The sequence below is a fragment of the Echinops telfairi genome, unplaced genomic scaffold (assembly GCF_000313985.2).
Source record: "Echinops telfairi isolate 266 unplaced genomic scaffold, ASM31398v2 ScPeMD7_3533;HRSCAF=4204_0, whole genome shotgun sequence".
NCBI classification, from domain to species: Eukaryota; Metazoa; Chordata; class Mammalia; order Afrosoricida; family Tenrecidae; genus Echinops; species Echinops telfairi.
Genome location: NW_022107431.1, coordinates 41,888,106 through 41,901,167, shown reverse-complemented (window position 1 = coordinate 41,901,167; position 13,062 = coordinate 41,888,106). Strand labels below are relative to the sequence as shown.

General features: G+C 39.2%; 1 long non-coding RNA gene across 1 annotated transcript in view; it reads right to left on the bottom strand.

The window, feature by feature from the left end:
* Positions 1 to 7,840: 7,840 nt before the first annotated feature.
* LOC123522172 overlaps positions 7,841 to 13,062 on the bottom strand; it is a 22,962-nt gene continuing 17,740 nt past the window's right edge. Inside the window, exon 2 of the long non-coding RNA XR_006680458.1 lies at positions 7,841 to 8,152. This is a non-coding gene — a long non-coding RNA (uncharacterized LOC123522172). The remainder of the gene's footprint in view (positions 8,153 to 13,062) is intronic.

The window sequence follows — 13,062 nt, the reverse complement described above, 5'->3', positions numbered from 1 at the left end:
GGGGAGGGAGGGGAAAATGAGGAGCTGATGCCAGGGGCTTAGGTGGAGAGTAAATGTTTTGAGAATGATGAGGGCAATGAATGTACAAATATGCTTTACACAATTGATGTATGTATGGATTGTGATAAGGGTTGTATGAGCCCCTAATAAAATGATTAAACCCCCCCAAAAAAATGATTTAAAAAAAAATAAAAGGAAGGTGAGCATTACAGAATGCCAGGTTGTTAGAACAAAGTGTTCTTGTATTGAGGGTGGGCTTGAACAGAGGCCCACAGTCCGTCTACTTCCCCAGTATATTGCCAAATAAATATATGTAACTAGGCCAATACCTCTGTTTTTATGAATTAATATATTTACATAAGTGCACACTTATGTTTATACCTGTATCCATAGCTTTGCTTCCTAGATATTTCCTGTTTCCTTTTCCTTTCCTTCTGCCCCACCATCACACTCACCTTTCTTCTGCCTCTTAGTAATTCCTCTCAGCTAGACTGCTGTTGCTCCAACACCCCCAGGATCTCTCCGTCCTCGATGTTGATTTTAATTCCCTAGTTGTTCCCGTCTATGGCGTTACTTGCTCATGGCCCCTTTCCCTGGCCTCCTCCTCCCCCTAAGTCCCTCTGGAACCACTGGTCCCGTTGCTTTCTCCTCAGGCTTGCTTCCCATGCCTATCTTATATAGGTAGCCAAAACAACAATAACAGAGACCAAACAAAAGATTGGATAAAAAAGAAAAAAACTAGCAAAAAAAGAAAAAGCATATATACTTCCAGGTCTGTCCGCTGACCTTTATGACTGTCTCCCCACTGGTCCAGGGTGGGGGGGTTCCAGGAATTTCCCCTCCTAGCCTGAAGTCTATTTTGGGGGTTCCTCATGGTTTTTGTGGATTTGCTCGGATTGCTGATCTGTTATGTTACCTTTTTGGTTTGCCCCATTGTGGGGGTGGTCAAAGCATACTCACTCCCCGCTGTGTGTCCCCAGTATTGTCCTCTGTTGAGGTGTGCTCAAGTGAGGGGACATCATGTCTTGAGCTGTTGTCGGCCCTACAGTCCTCTCTGTGCCTTACCAGCTCCATGCAGGGACTTCATCCTTAGGGCTTGGTGTGCCAGTAAGGGGTCTAGTCCCTCACTTTTTCCTTCTTGGTTTGCTTCTGTATAGGGAAGGTCACCCCTCTCCCCAACCTGTAGGTCTAGTGTTGTGCTCTGTAGCACATACTTCTAGGGAGTGGTTGATAGTGGTGGTGTCAGTTTGGCTCTGATTGGGGCCAGCCCTGTGGACCTCTCTGTTCATGAGTTAATACTAGTTTTAACAGAAGATGTAAAACATTATCATTGGAACATTTAACATTATAAAATAATTACATAGGTGGGGCTTAAGTCTCTGAAATTCAGTACAGAAATTACACATACAGTACATTTCAATTCAGAGTGGCCACACTGCAAGTGTGACTAGTTTGTGGCGGACACAGTGAGAGCCGTTTTAGAGCCTGCTACTCAAAGTGTGATCCTTGGACCAGTAGCAGTGGAGTTTGTTAGAAATACAAATTCTCAGGTCCAATTCCAGATCTAATGAATCAGAATGATCTGTATTTAATAAGAACTCTGGGCGATTTATATGGACATTAAGCCTGAGAAGCACTGTTTAGAGGGAGTACCCAAATTCTATTTCCAGTAAAATTTTCAGTGTTTTAAATAATGTTCACATTTATAACTTGCATTCTTTTTATGACTCAATGTGCTTTCTGGTGTTTTTGTTTTTAATAACTTTTTTCCTAATTACAAATGTAGAATTTGTTTAATGTACAAAATTAGAAAATGTGAAAAATGTCAATGACAGTTGTTTTCTCTGACTAGTGGGACTATGAGTGTCTCTACACTCATAGTCCCACTAGTCAGAGATAACAACTGTCATTGACATTGGGGGTTGTAGTCTTCTAGTCTGTGACATGAGGATGGTGTCCTTGAGGATGCAGGTGTCTCTAAATTAGGCCATGGCATTTCAATTGCCTGATACATATATGAAAGGGGAACAGTAAATTAGGAGGACCAAAGAACTTGTGCCTTTGAATTAAGATGTTGATGAAACATATTAACTATACCATGGCCTGCCAGAAGAATGAACAGATCTATGTTAGAAGTACAGTCAGAATGCTCCTTGAGGGGAGGATGGTAAGACTTGTCTCAACATGTAATCGGGAGTGACCAGTCCCTGGGGAAGGATAGCATGCTTGGTAAAGGGTTAGTGAAAGCGAAGATCCTCAACCAGATGCACTGACACAATGGCTACAACAATGGGCTCAAGCATAGGAACTGTTGTGAGGATGGGGCCATGACCGGGCAGTATTTCATTCTGTTGTACATAGGGTTGCTGTAAGGTGGAACCGACTAGAAGGCACCTAACAATTTTTATAAGTAAACTTAAAATACCTTTTAAAGTATACGTTTCTGGATTTTGATGCGTGCATACAATGGTGTAACTACCATCACAATCAAGATAATCATTATCAAAAATGTCCTTGTGGTCCTTTGTAGTGAACCCTTCCCTCGAAATACCAACAAGCAATATCTATTTTGAGTCTGGCTTCTTTCATTTACATTATGCATTTGGGACACATTCATATTGTTGCATATCATTGGCAGTTTGGTTCTTTTGATTGCACAAGGTGGGCACCAAACAACAGCATTCTATTTTATCTATATACACTGTATGGATGCTTGGTTAGCCATTCGCCAAGTGAAAGCACATGGAATGTTTCCAGTTTTTGGTGATTATGAATAAAGTTGCTATGAACATTTACTTTCAGATTTTGAGTAAATACCAAGGAGTGGAATTGCTGTTAGAAATTCATTTGTAATTGCTGTATTGTGCTTTAGGTCTTGAATGTATTAGAATATATCCAAGTATTCATTTAATTGACAAAAGTGACTATTTATGGATTGTATTACCCAAGGAGAGAATTGTGAATGAGCATTGGTCATCGAGCCCTGATGGTGTAGTGGGTTACATGTTGGGTTGCTAATCACAAGGTAAGCAGTTCGAAACCACCAGCTGCTCCTATAGAGAAAGATGATGCTTTCTGTTCCCCTAAAGATTTACAGCCTCAAAAAACCAACAGGGGCAAGCCTACCCTGTCCTTCCTACAGGGTTGTTATGTCAGAATCAATATGATAGTATTAAGAACATGGGTCAGTATTGTTTCCAATCCTTATGGAGTTTGTTTTTAACCATTATGGAGACTTTTAAATGATTTCCAATGACTCTAATTATAAATGAGGTTTTTAAAAACATTGATCACCATTACCATCTGTTATATGCCCAACATTTTCTAAGAGTTTTCATGGGTAAAATGAAGTTCGAGATTTGGTTGGGAGAATTACCTTCATCTTTAACTGCATCACTACGTTGAAGAAGGGAAGTGAGCAGAACCAAGCCCCAGGTAGTTTTGCAGGCTGATTCTAAGCCAATGTGGAACATGTGGGCACATCTTTCACATTCCTAGGCCAATGGCTCTCAAATTGTAGTGTTCATTAGAAGCACCTATAGGACCTACTAAAAGGTCAATTCCTGGATCCCATTTCAGAATTTCTGTTTTAGTAGGTGTGGGAGGGGGGCTACCCACCAGCATTGCCATCAGATCGCCGGGGAGTCCAGAGATGTTGTGTACTCAACACACAGCAGGCTCCTCTATCTGCTACAGAGTATGGAACAGACAGGAAGCTGGGGTGCATCGTGCTGCAGTACCTTTAGCAGCCTGACTCTGAGTATGACTGAGTCTCCGTATGAAGGATACTGACATTATTCCCTCTGGAAAATAAAACCTGCTAGTTTTATGGGCTTGCTGTCAAGTGACTCAGAGGGATACACATTCTCTGGAGAGGATGTAAGATTTGAGCCTGTATTAGCTGACAAGGTTACAGCCACACCATTTTAACATGTGAAGACTTAGAGGATCTAGGATGAGTGGATTCTAACTGTTCACAGTATGGGACTATTAGAGTTAGATATAATAGGGCTGTTTAGTTCAATCATTCACTTTATAGATTATAGTAGGAGGTTAAAGTATCTGCTCAGGATCACAAACATATTTACAGATACTAACTCGGAGCTGGCCTTTTAAAGTTACTGTACACTTTCTGAATCCTACTCCTATTGTTCTATCCATAAAAACTTGCTGTGATTTAAAAAAAAGCAGCAGCATATATTGAGTTCTAGTGGCACTAGTAGGTGTTGAACTGCTGACTGCAAGGCTGTTGGTTTGAATCCACCAACTGCTCCTTGGTACACAGATGAGGGTGTCTGCTCCTATGAAGATTCACTGCCTCTGAAACCCTCTATCGGGTCGATGTTACTCAGTGGCAATGGGCATGTGCTGTGTGTACAGAGGAGATGTGGACTAACACAGTTCTGTGCCTCTCAGGTCTTGTTTTGAGAAGGGCCTGGAAAAGTAGGAAGAGGAAGAGTAATACAGTTTGGCATGATAAAAGCTGGGACTCATTTTTCTGCTCTCTGCTTTTTTTCTGTCATTCCCAGGTACTCTAAAAGGTTAATATCACTTATAGGTTCATTGTAAGCACCAGCTGAACAATGTAACATTTGCTTATTGGCAATTTAGTAACTATGCTTGTATTTTAATTTTCTGCTTTAACTTCTAGGAATGTTTTCTAATTTTCAGACATGTCTTGGCCCATAAAATAAATTCCCCTTTATATCAGAAGCTTAATCAAGAAAAAAAAAAATCATAAGCCCACTATTTAAGTCTCTAAAATGTTTTTGTCTTATAAAGATGTGTTTTTTAAAAGCAAAATCAAACAATAACAATTCTATCAGCAAACATGCCCATAGTCAATGAGAGAAAGTTTTGCCATTCTTGCTTCTAAGACGTATTCTGGCTGTACTTCTTCCAAGACAAATTTGATTGTTCTTCAGGAAGTCCAGGGTACTTTCAATATTCTTCACCAATAACATAATCCACATGTACTCATTCTACATTCTACTTCCGTGTCTTAATTCTTTGTCCAACTTCCTCATGCACATAAGTGACTGAAAACACCATTGCTTGGGTCAGGTGACATCCTGGCTCGTCAACACTTTAAAGAGTTCTTACGCAGCAGATTCATCCAATGCAATGCATCATTTGGTTTCCTGGATGCTGCTTCCATGAGCACGGATTATCAATCTCAGGAAAAGGCAATCTCTGACAACTTCAGGCTTTTCTCTGTTTCTCATGATGTTACCTATTGTTCCAGTTATGAGGATTTTTCTTTTATTTACATCGAGTTACAATCCATGCTGCACTCTGAATTTCACCAGCAAGTGCTTCAAGCCCTCCTAGCTTTCAGAAAGCAGAGTGGTGTCACCTGCATATCACATTGTTAAGAAGCCTTACCCCAATCCGTGATGGCACCTACCAGCAGCAGGTTTTCTTCATATGGTCTCGCCGAGATTTTCTTCATATAGTCTAGCTTCTTGGATTATTTGCTTAGCGGCACAGCTTGGATAGGTATGATGAAAGGATACCACCCTGATGAACTCCTTTGTTATTTTAAAACACACTGTAGTCCCTTGTTCTGCTGTGACTACTGCCACTTGTTGCATGTACAGCTTCTCCATGAGCACAATGAAGTGTTCTGGAATTCCCATTCTTCTCAATATTAGCTAAAGTATGCTATGGTCCACACGAATAGCCAATAAAACAAATTAAATACCCACACCCACCCCACCCCCCAAAAAAGAAAAACCTCTAGCAGCGGAGAGATAGTGATAACCAATTTCAATATAAAATACATGCTCCCTAACCCCAGGCACTGTCTTCTCTGAGTTCTTAACATCTTTTTGAGAGAATTCATAGTTCCCACTGCAGGAGTTCTGGACTTCTCTACGGCCATTCAGAGGAGAGGGGAACACAGCTGGTGGAGGTCTCTAGCATTCCAGTGCAAATGAGAATTTGTCTCATTGCTGTTAGCAGACAATGAATTGGCCTTCAACTCAGGAGGACTCTATACACAATGGAATTGGATTTGTGATCCATGGGATTTTCACTGCCTGGATTTCACCAAGCCTTTCTCCCTAGTCTGCCTTAATCTGGAAGTTTCATGGGAAAGCTGTTCAGTAACAGCAACATACAAGCCTCCATTGACAAACTATTTGAGGTGTACTGGCTTAATATTGAAGCAGGTCTCCCACATGGAAGGCAAGAATTCTACCATTGAACCATCACTATTCTCTATTTTTCTCATTAAAATGATATTTAAAATGGTAGATAGGTTTCCCCTAACTATGAATTAGGTACCTGGGAGTTGACCCAAAACCATCTGTCATACAGGTTGGAAAGTGGTCAGATATTTTTTGAAAATCTGATTAAACAAATTTTTTCAAATGTACAATAAGGAACAAGCATTTCTTGAGTTCCTGACCATCTGTGCACAAATAAAAGCACTAACTGAACTAACTTATCATTTAATTCTCAAATGGAACTTGGGGTCTGACAGGTCATTTGCTTTATTTTTAGATATGTTTAAAAAGTTTCATAATAGAAAGGCTTAAAACAAGCAAACAAACAAGCACAAATTTCAAAAGCAAACCCAGGGCCAAATCAGGAGATAAAGTTGAAAATACAAAATAATATTATAAGAGGCCTAATAATAAGAACTAAAAACTTGAATTTTTAATTGTGTCCATAGCATCGATTAAAAAGGAAAACTTACCAAAATGGTGAATACGTTTGAAATGCTCAACCTGTTTGGACTCTTTCAAAATCCCGCATCACTGTTGCTTATGGTCAGATTAGCATTCACATGTGAAAGGATGGCATTAAAAACCATTACACCCCATAAAAATCAAACTGAATTGATGCAGATACTAAATTTGGTTCTTTATAAGGCTCTTAAGATAATTATTTAGTTCTATGTTTTTTACTGTTTTAATCTTAATTCTAAGATACTTTATCATTTTATTCAACTATCAATTAGCACTTTCCGAAGTATATGAGCAAAATAAATATCCACACTAATTTTTAAAATATGATGTCTTAACTGCCCATCTGTTTGATTTTCCATTTTAAAGTATTCTAGAAATCTGTCATTAATGTAAAAAATAGAAACTTAAATTCATCTTTTTAAACATCCCTGTTTAGTATTATATTTAGTTTTTAAGTTGTACCTAATAAAGGCTATTAAACATCCAAATATGTAATTTTAATAAATTAAGAGTTAAAATATTTATATTTTAGATATATGTCAGTTAATAGTTCTAGAACATAATTTCATCTTTCATAATTAAAAATTCTGCAACACCATGATATAAGAGAGCTATAATTATATCAAACAAAAATTATAAATGAAATATGATATGCCTTCTATGTACCTATAAGTTTTACAGAATAGTATTACAAGAGGTGTCCTTAGAGAAAAAGGAGAATGAGACCCTATAAAGGTAGTGAAAGGCAGGGAAGATATTTTCCGTTACCTTCTACCATGCAGGCATTCACTGCACTATTCTTTAAACAGAAAAAGAAGTTTCGTCAAGAGCAAATCCTACCTCAGATGTCCCCTTACCCTCTTGATACAGAATGCTGTGTTTGTGTAGAATAAGATTACACTAGCAAGACTGTGAACACATGTGATTTACTCAGTGATCCTATTTTGCTTCCTTTTAAAGATAAAGAATGCATTTAAGTCAATTGTGTATGAGACTGTAATTCCTTACAAGGCGCCATTCAAACAGAATAATGTTATTTTAAGGCAATAAGAGCACAGGCATTTCCTCAGTCTTCATTTTCTTTCTAAATTATATCAATTAATACTTTTATTTATGTTAAAGGAGAAAAATATCAACATGAGTAATTACTTTAAGATAGTTTTAATACTTCTTTGTATAAGCAAAACTTTCCCATAAGCATTCACTTTTCAGAAATCACTATATAAGAAACACATTACAAAATGTTGTGTAAGATGGAAGAAACAAGTATAACAAAGTCAACTCCATCCCAAGTGCTCCTAGTGGGAGGCCCGATCAAGGTGCAGATCTCATGAAAACAAGCTGCTCACGTTCCCCGAACCACAATCCCCAGGGAAAAAATCTTGTCCTCTTTAACTTGCTGGGTGGCAGAGCCCGTAGGAATTATTCAAACTATGAAAATCCAAAAGCATGATCACCTAGGGGGAAAATGAGGAGACAGACATGACTTGAGCAGGATAATTATTTTCTTGTAACAACACTAAAGAAAACAACCTTAAATATGAAGGTTGCACAAACTACAACTTCGAGGGTAAGATAACTGTGCATTCAGTTAACACAGCAAAGGAGGAAAATATACCATGTACGTTTGCCATCTTCTTCTTTAACTTAATAGTCTCTAAGGCACTAAAGTTTATTGATTACAGATACATCTAAAAGGTACTTAAAATAAAATACAGGAAACATTTACTGGTGGCTTACTATATGCCAAACACACTTTACCTACTTCACATGATTTATTTCAATCATTCCTCATAATAACCTTAAAAGGTAAAAAATCATATTAGTGATGCTTTACAAATAAAGAACTGAAGCTTAAAGAAGTTAAATTACTTGACCAAGATAATACAACCAGAATTCGAATCCAGATACTTTTCTCCCAAGCTCTTGCTCTTTATTTCGTTCCAGTTCTATAATGGGACATTGGATCTTGAACCAAATGATCACACAGCACCATTCCTTCAAAGATTGTAAATTGCTAGACTCTGTCCCTCCCATTCACCTTCTGGTCGGTTGCTTCCCTTTGCACCCTGGATCCTACTCATTTCAACTAGCCCCAGAGTCCCTGCCTTGTGTGTTGAAGGTGACCACCTCCACCCTTCACCAGCAGTCAATCATTACTGCTAATTCCCTCTAAGAAAAATTCATGCTGCTAGTTTCCGAAGTGGGTCTCTGCTACTGCTCAAGACCCCTTTCATGAACACCTCACAGCATTCACGACAGCGGTTCCAAACCTTTCTCAGGATTAAATCCCAAAATATACTCATATACATCTTTGTAGATTACCTTTCTATAGATGTCAATTTAAAAATTCATCCAAATAAAACATCCAGATAAAACATGGGGACAAAGTTGAATTTGAAATTTTTTTTTAATAACCTATGGACTTGAGTCTTTTTTTGGGGGGTGGGGGAGGTACATAATGCACATATCATAGAATTAAATAGTTCAATCATATTAGGAAGAGTTGTACAATCATTACCATAATTTTAGAACATTTTCTTCTTTCTTGTACTCATTTTTATTAGCTCCCCATTTCCCCCAACTCTCCCTGTTATACCCCCAAGAAACCATTGAATCAGTTACTGTCTCTATAGATTTACTTATTCCTTCACTTGTTTATACAGAAAAATACACAAAACAAATAAAAAACCTAACAATAACAAAGTAAAATAGAGAAAAATCCCCATCACAAAAAAGTATAGAAGAAATTAAAAACTAAAACAAATTTAAGGTGGGGCAAATGGTAGCTCAAAGGATAAAGTGTTAAATTTTAACCTAACTGCATCTGCAATAATCCACTTTCCAGGGCACTCTGTAAGAGAGCAAGGTTACTCATAGTTCTTGTAAAAGGTCCGAGGGAATTCACTGGAGGCTTCATCTATGTGTATTGCCCCTTCACTTTTGTTTTTTAAACTTAAGCAACTTTAAAATGGGTCAAAAGGAAGATCAAGTGATATTACATTTTAATCTAACCATTCTGCCATTATCAACTTTATAATGCTCTCTCATGGTTTCTATCCTACCCCATCTTTAAAGTCTAGGCAGCGGTTGTCAAACTGTGGGTCACAACCCCTTTGGAGGTCGAATGACCCTTTCATATAGGGGTCTCCCGATTCGTAACAGTAGCAAAATGACAGTTATGAAGTAGCAACAAAAATGATTTTGTGGTCGGGGTGTGACCACAACATGAGGAACTGTGTTAAAGGGTCATGGCATTAGGAAGGTTGAGAACCACTGGTCAAGTGTAAGATGTCATCTGTCAGTGTTCTGAAATCTTTTCAAATCCACGATCCATTACCCCAGGCACTAATCAAGAATGTCTCCCCCTCACCCTTACCCTTAACTCTCAGATTAAAAATTTCTCTATTTAAAGCCTTTCTCAATTACTGTCTTATTTCTCTTCATTTTGTTATTTTTTAATCATTGTACTGGGTGCTCATAAAACTCTTATCACAATCCATATATACATCAATTGTGTACAGCACATTTGCTCATTCGATAACCTCATCATTCTCAAAACATTTGCTCTCCACTTAAGCCCCTGGCATCAGCTCCTAATTTACTCCCCTCCCTCATGAACCCTTCATAATTTATAAATTATTATTTTGTCATATCTTACACTGTCTGATGTCTCCCTTCACCCACTTTTCTGTTGTCTGTCCCGCAGGGAGGAGGCTATATATAGATCCTTGTAATCGGTTCCCCCTTTCTACCCCACCCTCCCGGTATCACCACTCTCACCACTGGTCCTGAAGGATCATCCGTCCTGGATTCCCTGTGTTTCCAGTTCCTATCTGTACCAGTGTACATCCTCTTGCTGGTCTTACTGGATTTGTAAGATAGAATTGGGATCATGATAGTGGGGGAGGGGTGGGTGGCTGGGGAGGAAGCATTTAGGAACTAGAGGAAAGTTGTATGTTTCATCGTTGCTACACTGCACCGACTGGCTTGTCTCCTCCCCGTGACCCTTCTGTAAGGGGATGTCCAGTTGCCTATAGATGGGCTTTGCCTCCTCACTCCGCACTCCCCCTCCTTCACAATGATATAATTTTTTGTTCTTTGATGCCTAATGCCTCATCCCTTTGACACCTCGTGATCACACAGGCTGGTGTGTTTCTTCCATGTGGGCTTTGTTGCTTCTGAGCTAGATGGCCGCTTGTTTATCTTCACGCCTTTGAGACTCTAGACACTGTATATTTTGATAGCCAGGCACCATCAGCTTTCTTCACCACATTTGCTTATGCACCTGCTTTGTCTTCAGCAATTGTGTTGGGAAGGTGAGCATCATAGAATGCCGGTTTAATAGAGCAAAGTATTCTTACATTGAGGGAGTACTTGAGTGGAGGCCCAATGTCCATCTGCTACCTTAAATATATGCACATAAGTCTATTTCCCCATCCTCATATATTTACATATGTACATGCCTGTATTTAGACTCTATAAATGCCCTTTGCCTCCTAGCTCTTTCCTCTGTTTCCTTTGACTTTCCTCTTGTCACACAATCATGCTCAGCCTTCATTTGGGTTTCAGTAATTCATCTCAGTTACATTACCCTTGGTCACGCCCTACCAGGCCTCCTACACCCTCCTCACCACTGAATTGGACCACTTGTTGTTCCCTTGTCCCTGGGGTTGTTAAAACCACTTCTTCCCCCCCCCCCCTCCTATGTCCCCCCAGAACTGTTGGTTCCGTTATTTTCTCCTCCAGAGTATTCATCCAGCCTATCTTATTTAGACAGATCTGCGGAGATAATAACATGCACAAAAATAAGACAGAGCAAAACCAAGCAACAAAAGAAAACAAAACAACAAAAAGCCAATGACAAAACAAAACAAAAAAACCCACAACACAACAAAAAAGAAAAGCTTGTAGTTAGTTCAAGGACTGTTTCTTGGCCTTTAGGAGTGTTTTCCGGTCAAGTCTGATGGGGTGCCAAGCCCTGGCCCCAAAGTCTATTTTAGGTATTCCTTGGGGACTTTGTTGCTCTGTTCCCCTTGCTGTTCTGTTGCACGCCCTTAGTGTTTTGCTTTCTGTGTCTCCAGTGTTGTCCCCTGTAGGATTGTGGGTCAGTGAGGGATGTTGTGTCTCATAGTAGGGCCGGCCATATGGTCTTCTCTGTGGATTGGCTGCTCTGAGTGGGAATATTGTCGTCAAGACTTGGTGGGCCAGGATTTGCTCCACTGTCTCCCCCTTCATTTGCTCCCGTGTGCTCTGATAAGACATGTCCCTGTCCCTTAGCTGCAGCTTCAGTGCTGTCCTCTGAAATAAATTCTTCTGGGGGAGGGGCATCTTATTTGTACATATAACATCCTAAGAATTAAGTTCCATATATACTCGTGTATAAGCCATTTTCCAGCACATTTTTAATGCAGTTTTTGTGATAAAATTAGGTGCCTTGGCTGATATTTGGGTCAGCTTATGCGCGAGTATATGTGATATGTACTTGTATTACTTGCCTACCTAAAGGAGTTTTCTGTAGCTTATTAATCGTTTGTATGCTCCAGAAACTACTCTAGTACTTTATACATAGGGTGATGAAGAAGGCTTGTTGAAGGGATGGGATAAATGGATGTTTATACTATAAAACTAGTGTTTAGGCCTGCTTCCAGTGGTTGTGCCAGTGGTTCCTAGCTGCCAGTCAGAGGGAATAAATGTTCACAGCTAGGAACTGGAGGGTGAGCCGAAGGCAGCACAGAAGTCAAATGCCAGGAAGCAAACATAAGCATAAGTCAGAAAGGCTGAAGTCAGACCATTAGATGAAATACAGAGATGAAGTACAGAAGAATCAGGTGGAGACAGACTGGAAGCAGTTTAATGATAAGTTGACGGGGACCTGGGATGGAGGACTATTAGGGCCTTGTGCATACTACTTATCTGTGAGTAGATTGTTGGGAAAAGGGAGTTGCCCAAGGACCAGAAGCAGGAGTGGCAGTCAGTTATCATTTAGAGCAGAGAAACACATACATGGAATTAAAAATTATATAGCAGCAAATGCTGAGAAATTAAATAGACCTGGCTTTGAGAGGTAAATTTAATCCAAGTTTTATTGTCGTGCTTATTCCCTGCCACCTTGTATTTATTTTATTTCACATACTTGCACAAGTGCAAAACATGGGGGGGGGTTTGGTTTCGTTATGGGTAGAGAAAAATGTATCTTAAGATATATTATAGTACTTAATACCAAATGGGAAAACTCAGACTTTCTTTTGTTAACATTTTTAGATTATCATTGGAAAAGTGGTATAAGGACATGCTAACTAATTGTCTTTGGTTTTTCTACATGAACTGTTCATAGACTGAAAAGTTCTAAGAGTATTTCAATAAG